This window comes from Phyllostomus hastatus, unplaced genomic scaffold, assembly GCF_019186645.2.
Source record: "Phyllostomus hastatus isolate PE091 unplaced genomic scaffold, TTU_PhHast_1.1 phas_contig_1, whole genome shotgun sequence".
NCBI lineage: Eukaryota > Metazoa > Chordata > Mammalia > Chiroptera > Phyllostomidae > Phyllostomus > Phyllostomus hastatus.
In genome coordinates, this window is record NW_025333498.1 from 22,733,040 (window position 1) to 22,744,547 (window position 11,508).

An 11,508-nucleotide genomic window follows, 5' to 3' on the forward strand; every position below is an offset into this window, starting at 1 on the left:
GCTGCAGAACTAAGTATCTAAGTATCTAAGTATATTTTGAGAGACCCTTTTCTTTTTGCAATAATTGCTCCTATCTTCATTTATCTCCCCTTTAAGGTAACTCCCCATAAATTCTGTGATGCCCCAAATAAACCCTGCCTGAATTTTATGAGCACAATAAGAACAACTTTGATTGCAGAGTAAACTCGTGTGTTGCCATTTTCTAGTACCATACAAAATGTTTGCATATCACCCCATTCCTCTCAATTTTCTTGTGTTCTTCTCCCCTAAGGTTATTTAACCAAACTAGTTTGGGAGCTAGACCAACTCTTCTTAGGGAACTAACTGTCCTAAAAAGAAATAATAAGTTTATTTTTTAGGCTCTAAGCAGAGATATGTAGCATACCACTTTGAATTTTTAATCTAGAAAAACTTTTTATTGTTACTGTTTGTTTAGTTTCTAAAGTTTATTTATTTATTTTTTTGTTTTTAGTGTGTAACTTAAAATTAATACCCTCATTTACTACATAAAATGATCAATAGAAGAATGGAGTTAAATATGGGAGAGGAAGAAAAATGAAGTTTTACTGAAACTTCGTTGGGGAAAAGGGAATTGATATTTTCAAAAGGTAGACATATTAATACCTAAACCCTGAAACTGGAAGATTTAAATGCAATAACAATTTAGAAATATCTCTGATAAAAGATAAGTTTGGAATATTCTTCATTCAAAAAATGAATCTTGACTAAAGAAAGCATGTAAAATATGAAAATGTCATCAAACTTTAGAGTGTTATAAGGTCTTTAGAAACTTTCAGAGATATACATACACAAATGCCCACATAATTTTTCTAACCACTCCAACCTGTCCTGCCAAATACACTATTTTTTCAGTATTTTTCATGTTAACTGGCACTTTGCAACAGTTAATCCTAAAACTACATGGGTCCTATATACCATATTCTTTAGCAATTAAGATAATTAAATGACTATCTTACAGAAACAAAAAAAGTTAAAGTCAACAGCATGCATACAGATATAACAGTAATGTTTCATATCACTAGAGGTATGCATGAGCATCTCTGAGCAAAATAAACTTGCACAGTGAACAACCTACTAATAATGAAAATCATGAAATATTTAAAATCAATGAGAATGGAAATTTAAGGAAAAAATTTAAAAGTAACAGAAAAGATTACATGCCAATATTAGTTCTGCTTGTTGTAAATTTCATGGTATATACTGGGCAGAAAGTCTAGTGTTATTTAATTATGTGTCTATTTAATGAGATAATTATATTTAATTAAATAATTGATTTTTTTTACCTACTTAGATATGTCTATTTTTCTCCTCATGCAATGAGAGAGCTCAGTCAACTTGTTAGTAGAGGAAGAAATTTGCTCAGGCACTACTTTAACCCATAACTACTTGCCTAATCTCAAAAATACATAGTTTCATATTAATTGGTGCAAAAAAAAAAACCCTATGTCCAGAACAGAAATGAAAATTTCATTAGGTTAGTTCTGAGCAAAGCTATATCTAGCAGGCAAAAACTGAATTAAAAGGAAAGAAATCAGTCTAGTTCCAGTTCAGGTTTTGACTAGGTGAGTATTCAGAGGTCAGTGTAACTTTCCGAGCATTCCTTGTCTATAAAATAAAGATTAGAAACAAAACCAAACCTATAGCTGTTTTTCTAAGATGTGAGGATTAACTAGTAATTGGAACCACAAGCTGCAATAGGCTTTTTACAAAACAGTCCTTCCAAAAAGGTAAAGCACTGAAATTGAATGTTAATGATAATGTTTTCTTCTCTTGAATGTGACTTAGTTTAATTCTCACAATAGGCCTGTTCATTATGGATACATAATACCTATTTCTACAGATGAACATATTAAATTCCAAAGAAGTTTTTAATAATTTTATAATAAATTGACCATCAGATATACTATTTGTTGCTGTTATCCAGCAAGAATGTTTTTCCCATGCTTTCTTTACAATGCCATTTCCAATACTGTTGAAATATGCAAGTTTAATTGCTGGCACCATAATTTAAATGAAGGATAACTCATTTTGTTTAATATTAGATGCCAATTGCACCTTGAATAGAGCTATTTCCCAAAATAATATAGTTAATTAGATAACTTTAAAGACATTAAGCCTCCGTTCTCATATTTAAAACTCTAAAACATCTATAATAATGGATATTATTTATGCTCATGTTAAAAGATTACTATACAGGTATTTTATGTTAAAAGATTGAAGCAAAATCTAGATGAGAAAACAGCAATGAAAACCACCAGAGTAGAATTGGACTCTATTCAGTTCGCCATAATGAGGATTTTCTTAAAACATACTATATACCAGGACCAATGTTCTCCCTCACACACTCAGGAGTAAATGAATGAAGTCACTCATCAACATTTTATAGGAAACAGGACTCCAAACCCAGCAAATGTCCAGGCACCTAGCTCTATACTTTCCCACCACATCATAATTTTCTCCTGAGATTTGGGAATTATTCATAGAGAGGGAATCACTGAAACTAAGAGAGTGTAAAAAATATCCAAGGACAAAGTGTTGACAGAGCAACACACCTAGTAAACCACTTATAATTAAGAGAAAGTAAAAATGAGGGAGGGAGTGTTTATTTATGGAGTAGTGCAAAATTTATTCTGGAATCTAGGAAGACAATAAAAAGCAATGTGGTACTGTGGAATCCAAGGAAAGATAAAGGTTTTAAAAGAGTAGAAGATGAACCCTGGCCAGTGTGGTTCAGTGGATTGAGCACCAACCTGCAAACCAAAAGGTCACTGGTTCAATTCCCAGTGAGGGCGCATGCCTGGGTTGTGAGCCAAGTCCCCAGTAGGGGGTGCACAAGAAGAAACCACACATCAGTGTTGCTCTCCCTCTTTTTCTCCCTCCCTTTCCTCTGTTAATAAATGAATAAAATCTTTAAAAAAAGAGTGGAAGGTGAATTATATCAACTCTTGACTATAAGGATTGATAAGAGATCATGGAATAAGTGAAAACTCTGGTTTCCTTTGAAAGGACAATTATGATAGGGTGATTGGGGTGAACATCATCTGATTCCTACAGAATGGGAAAGGATAGGATAAGGGGGTATGCTTCTATTACGGTAGAAAAGAGTTATATGTTTATATAAATTCAATATTTTGAAATAGAGTTATGATTTATGTAGAAAGCTGTATGAAGAACTTTAATCGGCATAAAGTCTCATAGTCTTAATTTGTAGACAGTATTGTTATTACTAAAACAAAATTATTTGCAAAAATATACAATTCTTAAATCAGTGTGTATGCTATAGAAGTCAAACCATTACCAAAATGGAAGACGGTATATTTCTTAATATACCTTATAGATTCCATCTGCAAGTTTATATTTTAGAATTAGGCTTTTTTTGCTGGAATAAGAGAATCCAACCTCTTTTCATACTGAGGTTCTTCTTCCTTCAGCCTTAACACTAAAGAGCAGCTGTATATTACATTGGTCCAGCATCAAGTAGGAAAATAGAAAGGAGACGTGTGTGTGTGTGTGTGTGTGTGTGTGTACTTTGGGGTCCAGGTAGGCAGGTGAAGAAGGAGCAGGGGGAGATGGGAGAAGTAAGAAGGAAAGAAGGAGCAGCATTTCCAAGTTATTTGTAGAGCAGTTCTCCATGGCCTCAAGAATCAACACTTATTTCAAAAGCCACTTTAAGCAGAAGACACTAAAAAATTCATTTAAAAAAGTAATGACTTCTATATTAACACAACACAATGCTATTTACATACCTAGCCTAGTGCTAGGAGCTCAATAAATGTTTGATTGAGAAAAAAAAAACGTATAAATGTTGTATGGGGTTTGGGAGGGGGAAAGGATGGGGACTGCAGCAGAAAGTTGAAGCCAAATTGATAACTTTTCGCATGCTTCTTGTAATTATGACTATTTTAAATTTACATAAATGAAATCTTAACATGTAATTTTATTTTCCAGGGTTTCCCAAGATTGCTGGTCATATTACACCATCAGATGCACTCTCTCATTAGACTGAATCTTAATTTTCCCTTAGCATCCCAGCCCTGCCATCTACTCTAGTTTTTAACTAATTCTCCAGGTAATTTAAGGAGATTAGGAAGTGTGCCTGGAGAATGATCCTACCTGCTTGGGAGAGAAGTGCTAATAAAAGGTCAAAGCAGAGTTCCTAGGGACTGAGGCCGCTGAAGCTTATAGTATGAATCATCATTAGCTTTTACTGATGCCAAGTCATATAAGTCTGTGAAGTTCATATGGAAAGAGAAATTTGGATCAATAGGACTTTATGCTACCATGCAGCTTGATAATTACTTTCTAAAAATTAAGTTTGTAAAGCTTTTTTGTTCCTTAAAAAACATCATCTGTTCTGAAAGCCTGCTTTTGTATCTATAATGTTTTCCTTTAGGAATCTTTTTATTGCTGTTGTCATGTTACTGTGGGGATGGGCTGCATGAAGGATTTATATGGACACCTTTGGTTTTTTTATTTAACATTGGCCTGATATTTCATAATAGGATTGATATTTTAAATTCACTTTTCTGAATGTCTATAATGCCAAGTAACAAGCACATTGCAGTAGTTGGCTTGTAATATGCTCGTGTACTGTCTGTTGACTCCTCAGTGCCAGCGGGAGGTGGGATATGTTGTTTAGTTGGTGAATGAAGTATGGAAGCCATTGCTGTTTCTGTTTTACTGCATATTGACTGCAGTGAGACTCAGAGAGCACCTTGGAACACTACATTTGTGGGGAAAAATATAACAGACTTGCACATCTCTGTGTTGAAGGCCTTAAATAAAAATACCCAATGAAAGATTTTATGCCTTTGCCATGTCAAGAGTTTTCAAGACTTTAAAAGAAACCAGGGAGTCGAGAGCATGTGTTTATGAGCTTAATATCAGCACTGCCCATTTGCCATTAGCTGCTAGCAGAAAGGACTTTTAGATGTGATGGAGAAAATGGAAGTCAATTCTGTAAACAGTGGTAGAAAAACCTAATTTTCTTATTACCATTCATTTAATCATAAAGTGAAAATATGGTTTCACATTTTCAGAATTTTCTTAAAATCTAACTTATGTAAAGTAGAATATTAGAAACCTTTTAGTCTAGATATCTATGTTTCAAGTTTACGATCCTTTCTAAAATACTTAACAGTCTATTCTGCTATAGATTATTTTTCTCTCCCAAATTATGTGAATTCTTAACAGTTCATATGAATGTCTGCAAATTAAAAACTCATTATTTCATTTAACCTGAAAAACATAATAATAGTGATTTCTATTTTTATATTCAGTGTTTCTGCGATTTTATGTGTATACACTGCATTTAATTTTTTCTTAATTATACTCACAAGTTAGACCTATATAGTACTTGACTTGAGCACTTCATTTTTAAAAAGCAATTCTGATTATCAAGCACTTTTCAATTGAGACATTAATTATAAATATTTATAACAAGGACATTTCAAACTGTGGCCTCACAGGGTAAGATAAATCAGATTCTCAACATATCTGTAACATCTCTGTTAAGCTTAAGTGTTCTAGAAATATGCTATAATTTTTAAAGTGTATTTTATTGATTATGCTATTACAGTTGTCCCATCCCCGCCCCTTTATTCTCCTCTGCCCTGCACACCGCCTTCCACCAGCATTCTCCCCCTTTAGTTAATGTCCATGGGTCATACACATAAGTTCTTTGGTTTCTCCATTTCTTATACTGTTCTTAACCTCCCCCTGTCTATTTTCTATCTACCATTTATGGTACTTATTCCTTGTACCTTTTTCCCCTCTCTCCTCCTCCCACTACCCTACTGATAACCCTCCATGTGATCTCCATTTCTGTGATTCTGTTCCTGTTCTAGTTGTTTGCTTAATTTGTTTTTTATTTTTTTAGGTTTGGTAGAAATATGCTATATTAATGTTAATATGTATAAGAAAAAATAGGTGATGATATATGTTAAGTGCCTTCCAGATGGTCAGCTCTCCTAAAGGCATAGTCCTGTGGTTTGTAAGTCTTTAGCACAAATCTTCCTGAATAGATCCAGTGCTAAGTCACAGGTTAGCTCAGCCCTCCCACCAGCACCCGAGGGTTTCCTTATCCCCTAGACAAGTATACCAAATTGGTAACAGGGCAACACATTAGTTGTTATAGAAAGTCTCAAGAAGTTGTAGCAACTTTGAAATCTCTTAATAGAACATTCAAATAAGGTACTTTAATGTAACTAATTAGCACTCTTTTGTCTTTGAAAAATTGCTATTTCTGAGAATTGAAGAGAAGACCCTGGAATCTAATAGCAACAGATCAAATCTGAGCTGGAAGATAATTTCCAACAGCTGGTATTGGCACTAGACCATAGATTCTCTTTGTTAGGCTCTAGCCTCTAGGGGCAAGAACATTATAATTTTCTGAAGAGTAATAGGATAATTGCATGAAGCATAATTTCAGATCAGCAAAATAAAAAAAATAAGAAAAAGACCAAAAATGTGCAAGTATTCTTTTCTGCTTGACTTTTAATGAGAAACTAATGAAAATGAATGAGTTAGTCATTAATACATTCTGACTGTATGGAATGGCTAGTATGCAATGCCATAAATACAAGTGAGATATATATTTTCTGGCTTTTTCTGGACACTAACTGAGTGGCAGTGGTACAATATTATGAGTGCCAATTCTTGTGATTGACTGAAAATGTGTTAACAGAAGCATCTTTTGGATCATTTTGGAAAGTTCAACTACCAAACCTCAGTCACTTTATGTACATTTTCATTTCTATTGAGTGGTTAATGGTAGGAATTTTTAAAAGTGTTTTGCTTTGTAAACAATAGAATAAAGTAATTAAGAATGGGAATCTGGAGACAAATCAACCTGACTTAAAATTCTAGATCTTCCTCTTATGTGATGTGTGATCTAGTCAAGTTATCTATATCTCTGCACCTCAGTTCCTTCACTTGTGTAAAATGATGATAATACTTAGTTCTTAGAGGGGCTTTGAAATTTAAATGAGATAATATATTCTAAGGTTTTAGTTCAGTATCTGGAATATAACAGCTCAATATGTATTAACTATTTAGATAATTATCATTATTATTAATCAATATTATTAGAGCAGAAGCAATTAAAAAGTGAGTTAGTTGACTTGCCTCAACTTTCAATCATTCTTTTAAAGTGCAGTTTAAACCATGGCTGGCTAGCTTAGTTGGTTACAGCATTGTCCCAATATACCACTGTTGCGGGTTTGCTCCCTGGTCAGGGCACATACTAGAAACAAGCAATTAATACAACAGTAAGAGAAACAACAAAGTGACAGCCCCCCACCCAATTAATAAATTTTTAAAAATTAAGCTCTATCCAGTTTTAATTTTTTGCTCATGCTTTTTCCACTAAAGCAAATATGTTTTTTACTTTGCAAGTGAATTTCAGAAGCCATTTAGCTATCTTTTTTCCCTGAAAAGTCTTTCCTAAAATATTTGTTGGGATAAACCCCAATATATCAATGGCTTAATAAAATAAAGAGTTACTTCTCACCCATTCTTGTTCTATTGGTGTTATAAGGAGGTAAAATAGGAGTTTACTCCACACAGTCATTTCACCTTCAGTACATGCTTTCAGAATAGTTCTGGGAATCAACATCTAGATGAAAGATGAAATATGGGAGTAAGAAGGATTATTCAGGAGTGGCATGTATCATTTCTACTGACATTTTATTGGCCAAAGTCAATAACATGGCTACATGAATTGCAAGGAGGTGTGGAAATGGCATTCTAACTGTGTACTTGGAGGAAAGAAAAATACTTTCAGTGAACAGCTCATTGGTTTCTGCAACAGGTTTCCCTTTTTGAATTTCACTCATCCCCCTTCCCCCTTGGGTCAGAAAGATAAACCAATTCCCAGCCAGATACTGCATCTGGATCAAAATCAAGGTATTAGTGTGCTACACATCCTTCTCCATCAGAATTTGATGTGCTTGCTCATAAACTATGATCTAAAAGGCTGGTTATCTACACCCCACCCTATTTCCAGTAAATGATGATAGCAATTAAGCTATCTTTTCAGAAATGAGAATAATGAGAGATGCCAAGGAGACACCAGTCCATAGCAATCAAGAAAATGTTACTGTGTGCCTTGTGAAAGCACCCAGTCTAGATGAGTGGAAGTTTCTCCTGGAGGCTTTGATTCTAATTTCTTGGAGGAACCATCTTGTGCACATTTCTCCATGGCCTTGCTTCTACATGCAGGAGCAATTTTCCCTTTGAAGCTATTCTTCATGATCCCACGTGAAGCTGGTGATGGGGAATATGATCTCCTTTTGTAGCCTGCCTCTTGCTAGTGCAAATTTGGAAACTTAATGGTTATTTCAAACCAGAAAGAGTCCAAGTCTGGCTGTTGCTATAGTTGTAGTTGTTTTGAAAGCCTGGACTTCTAATTTCTTTGACAATACAATTCATCAAAAATTTAGTAGGCTTTTGTCCTTATGTGTTCTCAGACAACCCTCTATGTCACTGTGCACACTTGAAATTCTTACTAAGACATAATTCTCAAGCCTAATTTATTTTGGGTGGGGCGTTTATTCTTGATCTTCTGTCTATTCTTGCCCATTTCTGGTTAAATCACCAGAAATGGGTGGGATGAATATATTTTAAACTAACCTACTGGATCAAGTTGCTCAGTGTATTTTTTTTAAGTTGTAGTCCTCAATATGTGAGGACCAGTGTCAGTCAAGCTTGCCAACACTTAGTCTCCAATTTTCTGTTTCTCACTATTCACTAGCCTCTCTCCTTGCAAACTGATCAATTCTTGACTGACCTCATCTTTTCTTGAAAAAATACCTTGCTAAATTTAACTATTAGCAAATTGCATAGTGTTATAAATGCATTTTTCAACTTCTTTCTCTAGTCCTAGGCTCAGTGGATATTTGGTACTAATCACTTTATTGCCAACAGTTTTTCCAAATATTTCCTTGTATATGGAATTATTCTACATCTTTCAAACTTTCCTTCAGCCTACTGCCCAGCTACCAAGCTAGTGCCATCTATTTTACATTTTTTTTGTAGCTACCCAATTCTGGTACCAATGTGTGTGTTAGCGAAGATAACATTAGATGCTGTTAAAGATAAATCTAGAAATACTACTGGCTTAGATTACTGAAAGTTTATTCCTTGACATCATAAATCTCTATCAAGTGTATGTAGTACTGACTACATTCAGCTATTCAGGCTAATAGAAGCCTATGGAAAGAAAGAGAGGAAGATTATATAGGTGATTTTATGGGCCAGAACTAGAAATGATATACAGTTATGGCCAGACTAACTGTAAGATAGGTTGATAAATATAGTCTAGTTGTCCAGAAGAAAAGGGAAATGAGTTTGTTGAATAGCTTACTAGTTCCCACTAGTTCAACAAATAAATTTCACTTATTATACAATAGGAATAATAGCTACCTTGTAGAGAAATTGTGATGATTAAAGGATATCATGGCATCAAATATTTTCTCCCCCATACATGTCATGTGCTAATTTACTTGATTAACATTACCAGAATTAAAAAACAATTTGTGTTCAAATTATAGAATGAAAGGTTAAATATAAGCCTTTAATTTATAATGTTGTTTTGTCCTGATTATTACCAATCAAAGATGTTCCAAGGGACTCAAAGGACCATAATCTTGATCTTCCTTATAAATTTCATCTTTAAAGTCAGTGATTCTATAATTAAAATTCACTTTCAACTAAGCTTTTCCTCTCTGAAAGCCCGTTCTTAGAGTTTAAAGTTTTTTATTTTGTATCACAAAGAACCAGTTTACGCCTAGAAGTAGCAAACCCGAAGGCGCTGACTCGGATTATTTGAAGGCATCCACCTTCACTGTGCAGCAGTGGTGGCAGCAGAACAGAACTTAGACTAAGGAGGGAGAAGCAGAAAAACATAGGGAATATAATGGAAGTTATATTTCAAATAACACATTTGTCTATTCATAACACCAAGACCAGTTTTTTGTTAACTTTATGATTAATGAATTTAGAAGACATTCCTTTTTACTTTTTTCTTTTATCTAAAAGTATTTTTCTGTTTTTTTGAAACAATAAATGTATATTAATTAGCAGAGATGATGTTCTAAATTTGCAGTAATCCCACTTACCTATGGTTTTCGCTTTTTGTGGTTTCAGTTACCAGTAGTCAACAGTAGTGTGAAAATACTAAAAAGAAAATTCTGGAAACAAACAATTCATATTTGAAACTGTGTGCAGTTCTGAGCAGTCTGATGAAATCTCATGTCATCCTGCTCCTTTCTGCCTGGAACATTAATCAGCACTTTGTCTGGTGTGTCCATGCTGTCTACACCTGTCTTTAGTCATTCAGTAGCCACCTTGCTTATCAGATTGACCATCACAGTGCTTTTGCACGCAAAATATACAAAGAACCCCTAAAACACAACAGTACATAAACAACTCAACTTAAAAATGGACAAAAGATCTCCACTGAAGATAGATGACAAACAAGCATATGAAAATATACTCAAACCATTAGGGAAATATAAATTAAAATAAAGAGATTCTACCAAACACATGTTAAAATGGCTTCAAAAAATACTGCTCATGAAGATATGGTAAAACTGGGACTCTCATTCATTACTGGTATAAAACCAAAATGGTACAGCCACTTTGGAAGACAGTCTGGCAGTTTCTCCCCAAACTAAACACTGCTACAGTTTGTTAGATGGCATGATAAACCACAGCATCTAGCAATTATGTTCCATGAATCTACATACCTCATTTGAAAACTTATGCCCACACAAAATGTTTATACCCACACACAAATGTTGAAAATCATTTTATTCATATCAATAAACATAAAAGTAACCAAGATGGCCTTCAATAGATAAACTGTAGTGGTCCATACAAAGAGAAGAATATTATCATTCTGAGAAGAAAAGTAAAAATAATAATCTATCAAGACAGACAAAAACATGGATGAATCTTAAATGCAGAATGCTAAGTGAAAAAAGACAGTCTGTAAGTATTACCTACTCTGTCATCCCATTTATATTTCTAGAAAAGGCAAAACTACATAGATCTTAAACAGACAGATCAGTGGTTGCCGTGGATTTAAGTTGGGGGTGCTGAATAGTGGGAGCACAGGGTTTTTTAAGGTGGTGAAACTATTCTGTGGTATACTGCAATGGTGGACACATAACATGATGCATCTCTCAAAACTCATAGAACTATAGAGCAGACAAAGTGAACCTTCATATATGAAACTAAAAAGAAATAATTTAGGGGTTCAGTGGATCCCATGAAGAAAGGTCTATAAATAACTATATACTTGGAAATAGCAATGATTATCTCTCAGTTATGAAATTACATGGACTGTTTAAAGAAAGTTATTTCAATTATATCAAAATGGTAGGAGTGACAGAAATTCTGTATCTTGCTTGAGGCATTTCTTGGCTTATATAACTTTCACCACTCAAAATCCAGGCTTGTGGAGACTTTCCCAACTCCACAAAT